At 33.4% G+C, this 11,438-nt stretch overlaps 1 pseudogene across 1 annotated transcript; it reads right to left on the bottom strand.

Annotated features, from left to right (window-relative positions):
- Positions 1–1,151: 1,151 nt before the first annotated feature.
- On the bottom strand, positions 1,152–6,934 carry LOC114295339 (putative terpene synthase 9; annotated as a pseudogene). The gene is made up of 6 exons (XR_014336801.1): positions 6,930–6,934; positions 4,513–4,730; positions 4,276–4,414; positions 3,700–3,738; positions 2,637–2,857; positions 1,152–1,515 (listed from the first exon to the last, which is right to left on the bottom strand). The product of XR_014336801.1 is annotated as a putative terpene synthase 9 (transcript).
- Between the last annotated feature and the right edge of the window lie 4,504 nt (positions 6,935–11,438).

The raw sequence follows: 11,438 nt of genomic DNA on the forward strand, positions 1-11,438 counted from the left end.
CCAGTCGTATCTAATTTATTGGAATTTGCTAGAGATGAACTTGTTTGGTAAATAAATTAAATTTGAATTTATTTTAAAAAAATAGTAATTTTTTAAATTTCTATCTTAAACTTGAATTTGATTCATTAAGCTTATATGAACGTTAAACTATAAAAAAATAAAATTATTTGTCCTCTTCTTGTAATGGACTCACTTAAAGATAAATCAAAATTCATTTGAAATTTGAATTTATTTAAAAAAATATTAATTTTTAAAATTTTTATCTTAAACTTGAATTTGGTTCATCAAAACGGGATTTATAATGAACTCTACAGACTCAAACAACACCCTCTAATTCAAAATCTGGATAGAAGGATCCCCCTTCTAATAGATAATTTACACTACAAAAATTTTAGTTTTTTCCGACGGCAATGTCGTCTCATCAGAACTTTTTTATTTTTTTATTTTTTTATCTTTGCGATGGCACCTGTTACAGTCGCAAAAAACTCTCTTATTTGCAACTGCAGTTCATGCCATCGCAAAAAACAGCTTTATTTGTGACAGCATAAGTTACTGTCGCAAAAAAAGCGCATTATTTGCGACGACAGTTGTTACCGTCGCAAAAAAGTGGCTTTTTTTTTACAAGAAGGGATGCCGTCGCTAAAAACCCATTTATTGGCGACGGCAGGTGGTGGCGTCGCAAAAAATCACTTTTTGTGACGGTCAATGAGGCCGCCGCAAATGCTTCCGTGTTATAAAGTCCATTTTCTTGTAGTGACAGTGATAAATTTTCTAACCTGTAACTATGGAATTGAACTAGAACTAAACTGCTTCTAATGTTTGATTCTAGTTTAGTTATAAAGGTTTCACGAATTAGTTTGATTAGTATATTTTTGAAATCTTAGATCCGTTTGATTCGTGGAGAGCAGATTAATTTAATAAATAAACAAATCATTTTTTGAATTGTGAACATCCAATTCTAGTAAACCAATGTAAAGCTAACGATCTGATAAAAGCAATTTGCAGAGTAGCTTGTGGTCTTTGATCTCTCATGCACACAAGTTTTGGAAAAATCTGGAAATTGCCAATGATAAAATATGTTCATAATTAACTAATCTCACAAATTACATGGCCACTAGTAAAAGATTGCCAATGATAAAATATGTTCATAATTAACTAATCTCACAAATTACAAGATCTTGTAACATTGCTTGGTGATTTACATGTTGGATTGGAATTGGAATGGGTTTGACAATCAAAGAGGTCAAGCGATCTTTTGTGATCCCAATTGAAGTACCAATGCCATCACTATGCTGAAATATGCTTTGTGCAGTCCTGGCCATGTTTAATGACATAGTTACTATGGACCTAGCAGGGTGATGACGGTGATTAATCTTTAGCAGTTGCCTCATTAAGTTTCTTCCATGAAAAGCTTATTAGGGCCTTAATGCGATCTCGTGCTTCTTCTTCTTTAACTCCTTCCTTGATCATGCAACATTGTATGGATTTGGCCACATCCCCTTGCTCAATCTCATCCTACAACAATCAACACAATGTAGTTAGTCCGCTTAAAACTATGATCTTCAATGCTCAAGTCAGTAATGTTATAATGTTCATATTTGGATATCCATATTTTATGTGATGCTAATACTAAGAAATAAAATAAGAAGTGGAATTGATATGATTTAAGCGCTACATCAAATGAGGCCCAAATTTACAATAATATTTTGGGTAGGCTAATTTGACTTGTAGTTGTTGTTGTTGTTGTTTTTTTTCTATTTTTTCTATTATTTTTTTAAAAATATTTGTTTTCATCTTTTTGAAAAAAAAGAAGCATGTTTAATAATAATAATCATATATTCATGACTTGTGGACCATTTAATCCCATAAATATTTTTATGAACTTATAAGTCTAATTATCTCGCATTAAAATCTTTCAAATAAAGCATATCCACAATAATACATGTATAAGAATGATGTCCTTTTGTCACATTGAAAAAAAAGAGAAGAAGAAGAAGACACACACACACATTTGACAAAAGTTTAATAAAACAATAGTGCACAAACGTCCACTGTCACAATTTAAAAATGTCACATTTGGTAAAAGTTTAATAAGATAATTTTCTTATTACATTTTAAGAAAAATTACACATTTGGTAAAAGTTTAACAAGACAATAATGTACACATTAGAATGATGTCCCATTATCATATTTTAAAAATGACATATTAGAATGATATCCTATTGTCACATTTTAAGAATGACACATTTGACAAAAGTTTAATAAGATAATAGTGCACAAATAAAGCATATCCATATTTGGAAATCTTTTAGAAATATAGTGAAAGGACCTCATAGTGTACATTTTCAAATTCATGTGACTTTAGTCTACAAGAAAATTCATGGGACTTTCCGGTAACAAAATATATTTATTTTTGTCTTGAAAATCATTTTTAAAAATTCAAGAACTTTTAATTCTTTTTTTATACAAGTCATTTGTTTTAAGAAAAATTCTTCAAAAATCTCTTCTTCCTTTTTTTCAAAAAAGAGAAAAAAAAAAAAAAGCAATGAAAAAAAAAAGCCTCTAAGGATTTGAAAGATTTGATTACAACCCTTTTGTGAGAGTTAATTGCACATGTATTATAGGGTGTACATTACCTTGGAATTGCCCAAATCATCGCTAGTCGGGTAATGAGAGATGCCCAGTAAATTGTATCAGAACTAATCTTCAATCCATCAAGAGAATCTAGAGCTAGGGGGAACCCTAGCATCAGGTAAGCATGGGTTATTGCTGCAGGGCCACCCACAGAAGTCCATGAATTGTCCAAATATTCATCCAATGTTGGAGTGTACCCACTGTAGAACCACCTTGCTTCTACTTAGGGGCGTGCGCGGTGCGGGTCGGTGCGGTTTGAGAGAAATATAAAAATCGTATAGCGGGTGGCGGATTGATAAAAGTGTCACGAGAATTTGCCATTTTCCTTATCAAAAACCGGCGGTTCGGTTGGCAAATAATGGCGGATTTGCCTTGGCGGTTCGGGCGGATTGGCGGTTTATAAAAAATATAATTCAAATTACAAAACTTAAATAAAAGAGTAAAAAAAAGACAAGAGATACCGTGATGTTAAGCATCTTGCGAAGCTTTCTTCTGATGCAGCAAGTGTAGCAACAACATGATAATATCAACGACTATGCTATCAGTTCATTACAAGCATCTGTGGAAGCTACAATGATCAAATACAATACATAAAATTAATATCATTCAGGATTTACAATATATTGAAAATGTTTACTGTTGAAACGTATTTAGATTGAAAAGTGAGCTGATGCAAGTTTGCAACATGGTCAGAAAAAAAAAAAAAAAAAAAAAAAAAAAAAAGATTGAAAAGTGAATTGGAATCCAACTTCATTTTGGATTACTGACATCTTGAATTCCCCTCGAGCAGTAATGTAATACTATATTCTAAGGTATACAACAACAAGCAAACTTAAGTAAAAAAGAATTTTTAGAATCTTATAAAACATGATTTAATAGCGGTGCGGGTCGGTGCGGTTTGGAAGAAAAATAGAAACTGGCGGATTGATAAAAGTGTCACTAAAATTTGCCATTTTTCTTACCAAAAACCGGCGGTTCGATTGGCAAATAATAACGAATTTGCCTTGGCGGTGCGGCTCGGTGCGGTTTTGGCGGTTTCGGCGGTTTCGGTGGTATTATGCACACCCCTACTTCTACTAAATATGATCTACAAAGATTTGTCCACTGCAATTTCACATTATTAATTGTCATTGTTTTTCTTTAATATCATAATAATTACATCAAACTGGATAGTCAAAATTCAAAACACATATCCTTAAGCCTAATAGAAGAAAGAACACCATAGTTGAGAATAAATAACTTGAGAAATAGCCCAGTGATAGAGAAAAAATTAATTAATCTTTATCTTTGACAAAGATTGATCATCTGATCTCTCAGTTGAAAGTGTACATAAATAACCAACTGATCTGACCCAGTTGATTGTCATTAGTTGAATACAATACTCGGTTTTTGAGGAAGAACATTCAATTGTCCATGATTACCTGAAAATTTTGGCCTTAGCCGACCAATTATAGTTAGCTAAGTTGATAAAAGTGGGATCTGAAATCCCACCTTTCAATGTGACATACCATGAATAATTGAGAACCAAAATTTACATGATAGTCTGGAATCGTCAAATAATTACATGCGATCATTATCGCACAAAAAAACCAGATGCATTGTTAAGATAAATAACAGAACTGTCCATCTTCAAAATTTTACCTGTTCCTTAATGTAGGACAGAACATCCAAGCCATGGTTTTTGAGAACATCATATGAAATTTCATTTCCAAAGTTGAACATAGCCAAATAACATATCTTCATGTACTCTGGGAGCTCCTCCATGGCCTTAAGGTCCCATCTGTTGAATTAATTAAGACAGAGAGGTAAATAAAATGCTTGAGATTTATGTAGTTAATGAAAAAAATTAAAAAATTTTGTTGTTGTTCTATATCATACCGATTGACTGCATCAGTAAATGTTCAAGCTCATCTAGCGATCCGTATATATCATACATGTCATCAATGGCTGTTAGTATGCAGACAAATTTAGTAAGGCATTTCCTGCATTTGGAGAACTGGGACTCGAAAACAATTCCCATTGCCCACAAATAATTCTCCATCAAACGATCTCTTGAAAACTCAAGCTTTTCTTTGAAACCCAAGTCTGTCCACCACCTAATGAATTAAAATCTTCAAATATTTTCATATTTGGACTAAATTAAATAACATTATACATTCACAAATCAATTTCACTGGTTGCACAAAAATGAATTACAAAACTATTGGGCTCAAATAGGATTAGCAAGAATAAAAACCTAATAATAACAAAAAATTATTTGAATTGTTAATTGATATATATTTATGAAATCATTAAAAACTATTAATTGATTTGATGATCTATTGATAAAATGAGCTATTTGTTATGCAATTATAAATTTGAAGGGGTGTGATAAAATTTTTAAAATAAAATGGGGCAATTTATATTTTAAGCAAATCTTAAAGGGTGTATTTATAATTTACCCTAAATAATTTTATGAAGGTCCAAACTATAGGCTAAGCCAAATCCAACAGGCTCAGCCTGATCCTTTGATAAATAAGTCCATAACTAATAGGGATAGCAATTTGAAACCGGCCCGACGGGGATCCCCGATCCCGACCCCGATTTAAGCGGTTTTTCCCCGAAAAATACCCCCGACGGGGAGGTGACGGTATTTGAAAATTAATCCCCGATCTGTCACGGGCCGGGGACGGTGATCAGTGTTTGATCCCCGGCCCGGCCCGATCCCCGGCCCCGGCCCCGTCCCCGACCCCATCCCCGAATTTCCCCGAAGTGAAATTACTTTTATACCCCTTATATTTATATATTTATATATTTATATATATATAATAATAATAATAATAATAATAATAAACTAACTCTCTTCTCCCTCACTTTCATCTCAACTCTCTGAGAGTTTCTCTCGTTGATCTCTCTCTCCCTCACTCTCATCTCAACTCTCTCCCACTCTGTCGTTCATCTCGCTGTCAACTCTCTCTCTCGCGGTCACCGACGGCGACGTCAACACCACCGCTGGCCCCGACTCCCCCTCTCTCTCACCGACGGCGACATCACCACCACCGCCGCACAACGTCTGTCTCTCTGCCACCACCACCGAACCCACAGCCACCGCCAGCCACTCTCGATCTCGATCTGTGTCACCACCATCGAACCCACCGACGGCGTCGCTCAGATCTGTGTGTGTGAGATCTGTCTCTGTGTGTGTGTGTGTGAGATCTGTCTGTGTGTGTGTGCGAGATCTGTCGCAGATCAGTTTTTTTTTTTTTAGATCAATTTTTTTTCTGTGTGAGTGATGATCTGATCTGTGCCTGTGTTAGATCAAATTTTTTTTTTTTTTTAAAGTTTAAATCTGTATTTGTTGTTGTTGATGATGATACATAGTATTTTTTGTTTCAGATCTGTGTATGTGAGGCATCTGAATTTTTTTTTTTTTTTTTGTAGCCGGGGAATGCTCGAGGTCGGGGAAACCCGATCCCCGTTGGGGGCGGGGGTGGGGGCAGTGATAGGATCCCCGTCGGGGATCGGGGCCGGGGCCGGGGAAAATTCAACCATCGGGGATCGGGGACGGGGAGTGTGATCCCCGGCCCCGCCCCGCCCCGTTGCCATTCCTAATAACTAATCACATATAAAAATAAATAAATTTAAAAAAAAAAGTTGGGTTCTTGAGACATTGGAATGGGTTTGACAATCAATGAGGTCAAGAAATCTTTTGTGACCCCAATTGAAGTACAAATGCCGTGACCAAAAAGTGTTTAATATTGAAAAAAATATAAATCAAAGCTCTTTGGACATTCCATTCATAACCAAACTTAATCTTCCCTTTTCTTTTATATTCTCAAACTTAATCTTCTCTTCTCTTTTATATTCTCTTCTTACTCTCTTCATTTTGCATCTTCATACTCTTATTTTTGCTTAAATTCGTTATTCTTGCATTCTATTTTATATTAAAATTAACAGTGAACAATGAAAAAAGACGTTTCTAGGCAATTATTTATAGAGAAAATTTAAGTTTTCTATTCATGTTCATCGTTTTCGACTATTGAGTTTACAAAATCTATTTAGAAATTTAGTACCGAACAAATTACATTTATTCAAAAACTTGATTCTAAACAAAATTCATATATTCGGCATGTGTTTCCAAAATAATGGCCATTGTTTAGTAATATCCAAACAGTTTATGTTCGGTTTTGTGTTTTTGAACATTTAATTTTTTTTTTTCATATTCCAATTCCAAACAAAAAGAACTATCTAGTATTATATTTGATATTACATATGTTCCAATTTTCTATTATTTGAACCTGAGTATCTGCACATACTTCATTTGTTCAGCACCAAATATTCGAAACAATTTCATAATTTGGAAATTAAGTATCTGAACATATTTAAGTTGTTCGGCATTGTATCTAGATGGAATAGTTGAAACCAATTTAATTTGTTTGGTACTAAATATCTAGATGAAAATGTTAAAACTAATTTTTTGGGCTAACCCAACTGGCCAAAATTCATATACTTTGCGACAAGATCAAAATTCCTACCCTAGTTGGTGGTCCTTCTAGAAGCTTGATTGATCCGTCAAAACTGATCGACCCGATTTAATCCACCGGCTTTTAAGTAGTTTCGATAGTATGAGTAGACAAATGCGGATGGAGATTTTCCAAATCCGCCTATGTTCGAACCGATGATGGATGAGAGGCCACTCAACCTAACCCAATCTGCCAACCCCCTGAAAAAAATAATATTAGATTTTTTATGCTTTGTATGTTAGAAAAAGGGCATTTTGTTTAGTAATAATATTAGGTATTTATAAAATATGAAAGTTTGGCCTTTATTTTAATTATGAAAAAATAAAGAATAAAAAATTTTGGACTCAAATAACTCAAAATAGTAAAATATTATTCTAAAATAGTTCAAAAAAGGCATAAAATGGTAAGTCCAAACCGCCAAAATCAATTCTCATCCATTAGCCAACCCGCGCAGCCCGTTCAATGCACATCTGAGAACTAATCGAACAAATGCGGATTGATTTTTTTCAATCAACCTAAGTTTAGATGGATGACGGATGAGAGGCTACCCAACCCAACTCGATTCGTGAGCACCCCTAATGTGAGCCTTACGTATTGAGATTCTATTACTCATTTGAATGAAAGCTTAAAAAAATTATGAAATTGGTACTTGATTGAAATTATAAGAAATTGACTTTCACATATAAAAAACAAGAGGCCAAAAAGAGATTTAGTGATTTAGTATAAAGTACATGGGAGCAAAATATAGTTTATCCTTGATTTATATATACCTACAAATAACTCGTACCTAAAGGCATTGCCCATTATAATCTAGCCCAATCTAAATTAACCTTCAAAATTTCACACTACAACAAAAACACATTTTAGTGACACTATACTAGTGGCATGTTCTTAAAAAATGTCACAAAAAGAATATTTTGTGGCATTTTTTAGAAAAATGTCATAGAGCCACAAACATACAAGGCTCTAGTGACATTTCAATTAAAAAAAGTGTCACTTCACTACAACAAAAATGTCACTACAACAAATTTACACTTTAGTGACACTACACTAGTGGCATATTTTTAGAAAATGCCACAAAAATAAAAATTGCCATTAAATGTTTTAGAAAAATGCCACAGAACCACAAACATATAAGGCTCTAGTGACATTCAATAAAGAAATGTCACATCAATTTTATGGCATTTTATAAAATAATGACGCAAAAAATTATGTTCGTGACATTTACCAACAAATGCCACTTAAACTTTAGTCGCAATGGCATTTTTTTAAAAATGTTAGGACACTAGGTAGGTGCAAATTACTTTTTATAACACTTAGGTAAAAAGTGTCATAAACAAATATTTTATAGCATTTTGAGAAATGTCACTAAGCCAAAAACTTTCCAAGCTTATAATGGCATTTTTGAAAAAACAAAAAATGCCAATATATTTTTAAAATTTTTAAAATGCAGTAAATGATTAAAAATAAATAAATTAAACTCAATATACACTATAGGAAAAAGCACATTCGGCGACTAAATTTCCTGGCCAAAAAAAATTTGGTCGCTGAAAGTATAGCTTTCAGCGACCAAAACAGCATTAGTTGCCAAAAGTAAAGCTTTTTGGCGGCTAAACAATTTTAGTAGCTAAAAGTCTACAATTGGCGACTAAAACTAAGTTTGGTCACTGATTATATGGGTTTTAGTGACTAAAAAATTTTTAGTAGCCCAAAGTAAAACTTTTTGGTGACTAAAAAAATTTAGTAGCCAAAAGTCTACAATTGGCGACTAAAAATAAGTTTGGTCGCTGATTATATGGTTTTTACTGACTAAAAAAATTTTAGTAGCCAAAAGTAAAGCTTTTTGGTGTCAAAAAAAAAAATTTAGTAGCCAAAAGTCTACAATTGGCGACTAAAAATTAAGTTTAGTCACCAAAAGTGGTCATTTTTAGTGCGGGTGAACTAAAATCCTAAGGCGGGAATTAAATTTTTTGGCGACCAAAATTTTGGTAGCTGAAAGTGCATCTTCGGCGACCAAATCCGATTTTGGTCTGCAAAAGTTAAGTTTTTTAGTAACTAAAAAAAAATTTAGTAGCCAAAAGTCTACAATTGGCGACTAAAAAATAAGTTTAGTCACCAAAAGTGGTCATTTTTAGTGCGGGTGAACTAAAATCCTAAGGCGGGAATTAAATTTTTTGGCGACCAAAATTTTGGTAGCTGAAAGTGCATCTTCGGCGACCAAATCCGATTTTAGTCTGCAAAAGTTAAGTTTTTTAGTAACTAAAAAACAATTAGTAGCCAAAAGTATAGAATTGGCGACCAAAAAATATTTTTAGTCGCCAAAAGTGGTCTTTTTTTATTTTGCTAGTAAATAGTTTATTTTACATACATTATGTTTAATAAAATAATTATGTTTATACATATACTTTTATATTAATATGAATGTATGTACTATATAAATAATATATGCTGCATATATAATCATGTGGTGCTATAGAGGTGTAGTGGGAAGAGTGTGGTGTATAAGGTTTATGGTGCGGGAGGTTGGCGGTTCGAGTCTCCGCAAGAGCGGATCCAATTGTTCTACAACTAATTATCGTCACGAATGGCACTTGATAACGTCACGAATAGTGTCTACCATGACATTAAAGTGTCACTGAAAGGTTTTAGTCTTGATGGTATAATGACACTTATAAATGTCACTAACTCTTTTTTTAATGGCGCTTGATGGTGTCACAAATAATATCTACCATGACATCAAAATGTTATTGAAATTTTTTAGCCATGATGGTGTAGTGGCACTTGCAAGTATCTACCGTGACACTAGTATCTACCGTGGCACGGATACAAATGGCACTTGTTCAAAATGCCACAAAACTAAAAAATGTCATTAAACCAATAGTTTTGTGGCATTTTCAAATGTCACTAAACTAAGAAAATGTTATAGTGTCAAATTTCAAAATTTGAAATAGAAAGGCTCTAAATCTTAATTGTATGATCTAAGCCAAATAATTTTGCAGACGATCGTTGGATCTTCCCCTTAGAACTAATTTGAGCCATTCAAATGTCCACATAGGACAAATGTCTCTAACACATTTTCAAAACTAGCCATGTTTTGTTATATATATGTTATATAATTGTTTTTGAACCACAGTTTTCTTAGGTCATATTATAAAAATAAATAAATAATAAAAATAAAGGGGATAATTGTAAACTAATCCCAATAAGTAGACTTAAATACAACTAACTAGGTCTAGCCTAATTAGCCACCATGACTCTCCTGAGGGTTACTTCTAAAGGGGGGGTCATAAATTCAACTCTCCATAAGGGGGAGTAGAATTAGGAGGCAAGCACTTGGTGCTTTACAAAGGCTGAGAGGCTAACTCTCTTATGGTGCTAATCTAACAACTAACAACTGACTTTCACCGATACAAAAAGAAAAAAAAAAGAAAAAGAAAGTAGACTTAAATACCATTAAGTCCTATTAACTTTTTGAATGCATCAATAGGTCCTACAAGTTCTCTTTCATCTTCTCTTCTCTCTCTCTTTCTCTCTCTCTTTATCTCACCACCACTGTTGTTATTCGGGTGCCAGCACGGTTCACCAACTATCTCCACCATCATCGATTTATACACTATATTACATTGTCTACCACCATCGTTACTGTCATCGTCCACCCACCATCACCACCATCGTTATTCGGATGCCAGTACCATTTACTAACTATCTCCACTATCGCCGATCTATACACTATATTACCACTGTCGCTGATCTATACAACCACCATATCACCACCACCACCTTTGTTTCGAATGGTGAAATAACATAAAATGACTCTAAACAATGGTGATTCTCTAAATCTCTCTCTTTCAAACCAGATCTGTTACAAACTAGATTCAGATTTAGATTTAATTTTCAGTAATAAATTTATCAATCTCTTTTGTTCTTTGTGTATGTGTAAGAGGATGGTGAATGAATAAGGATGATGGATATTAATAAATAAATTTACAATGATAAATTTATCAGTCAGGACTTATATATAAATAAGTCTAGTCAATAGGATCAGCCCGTAAGTGTCTCATAAATAAAAGGTTATTTTGCAATAAACAACTTTATTAAGAGATTACTAGTCATTAGGCCTACAATCAAGAAGAGTTCCTTACTAAATAGTTTGGCAAAGCTCTAGATCAGACATGATAATCTCTTAAAGACATGAAAAATCTAACGTCTTGTGCTATCCTTTTAAACAAGATCGAAGTTATCTAGTGTTAATTGTAGCATTACCAAATAGTGTCATACATTGAATGTAATTGATGTATACAA

This window comes from Camellia sinensis, chromosome 7, assembly GCF_055761805.1.
Source record: "Camellia sinensis isolate YWXY chromosome 7, ASM5576180v1, whole genome shotgun sequence".
NCBI lineage: Eukaryota > Viridiplantae > Streptophyta > Magnoliopsida > Ericales > Theaceae > Camellia > Camellia sinensis.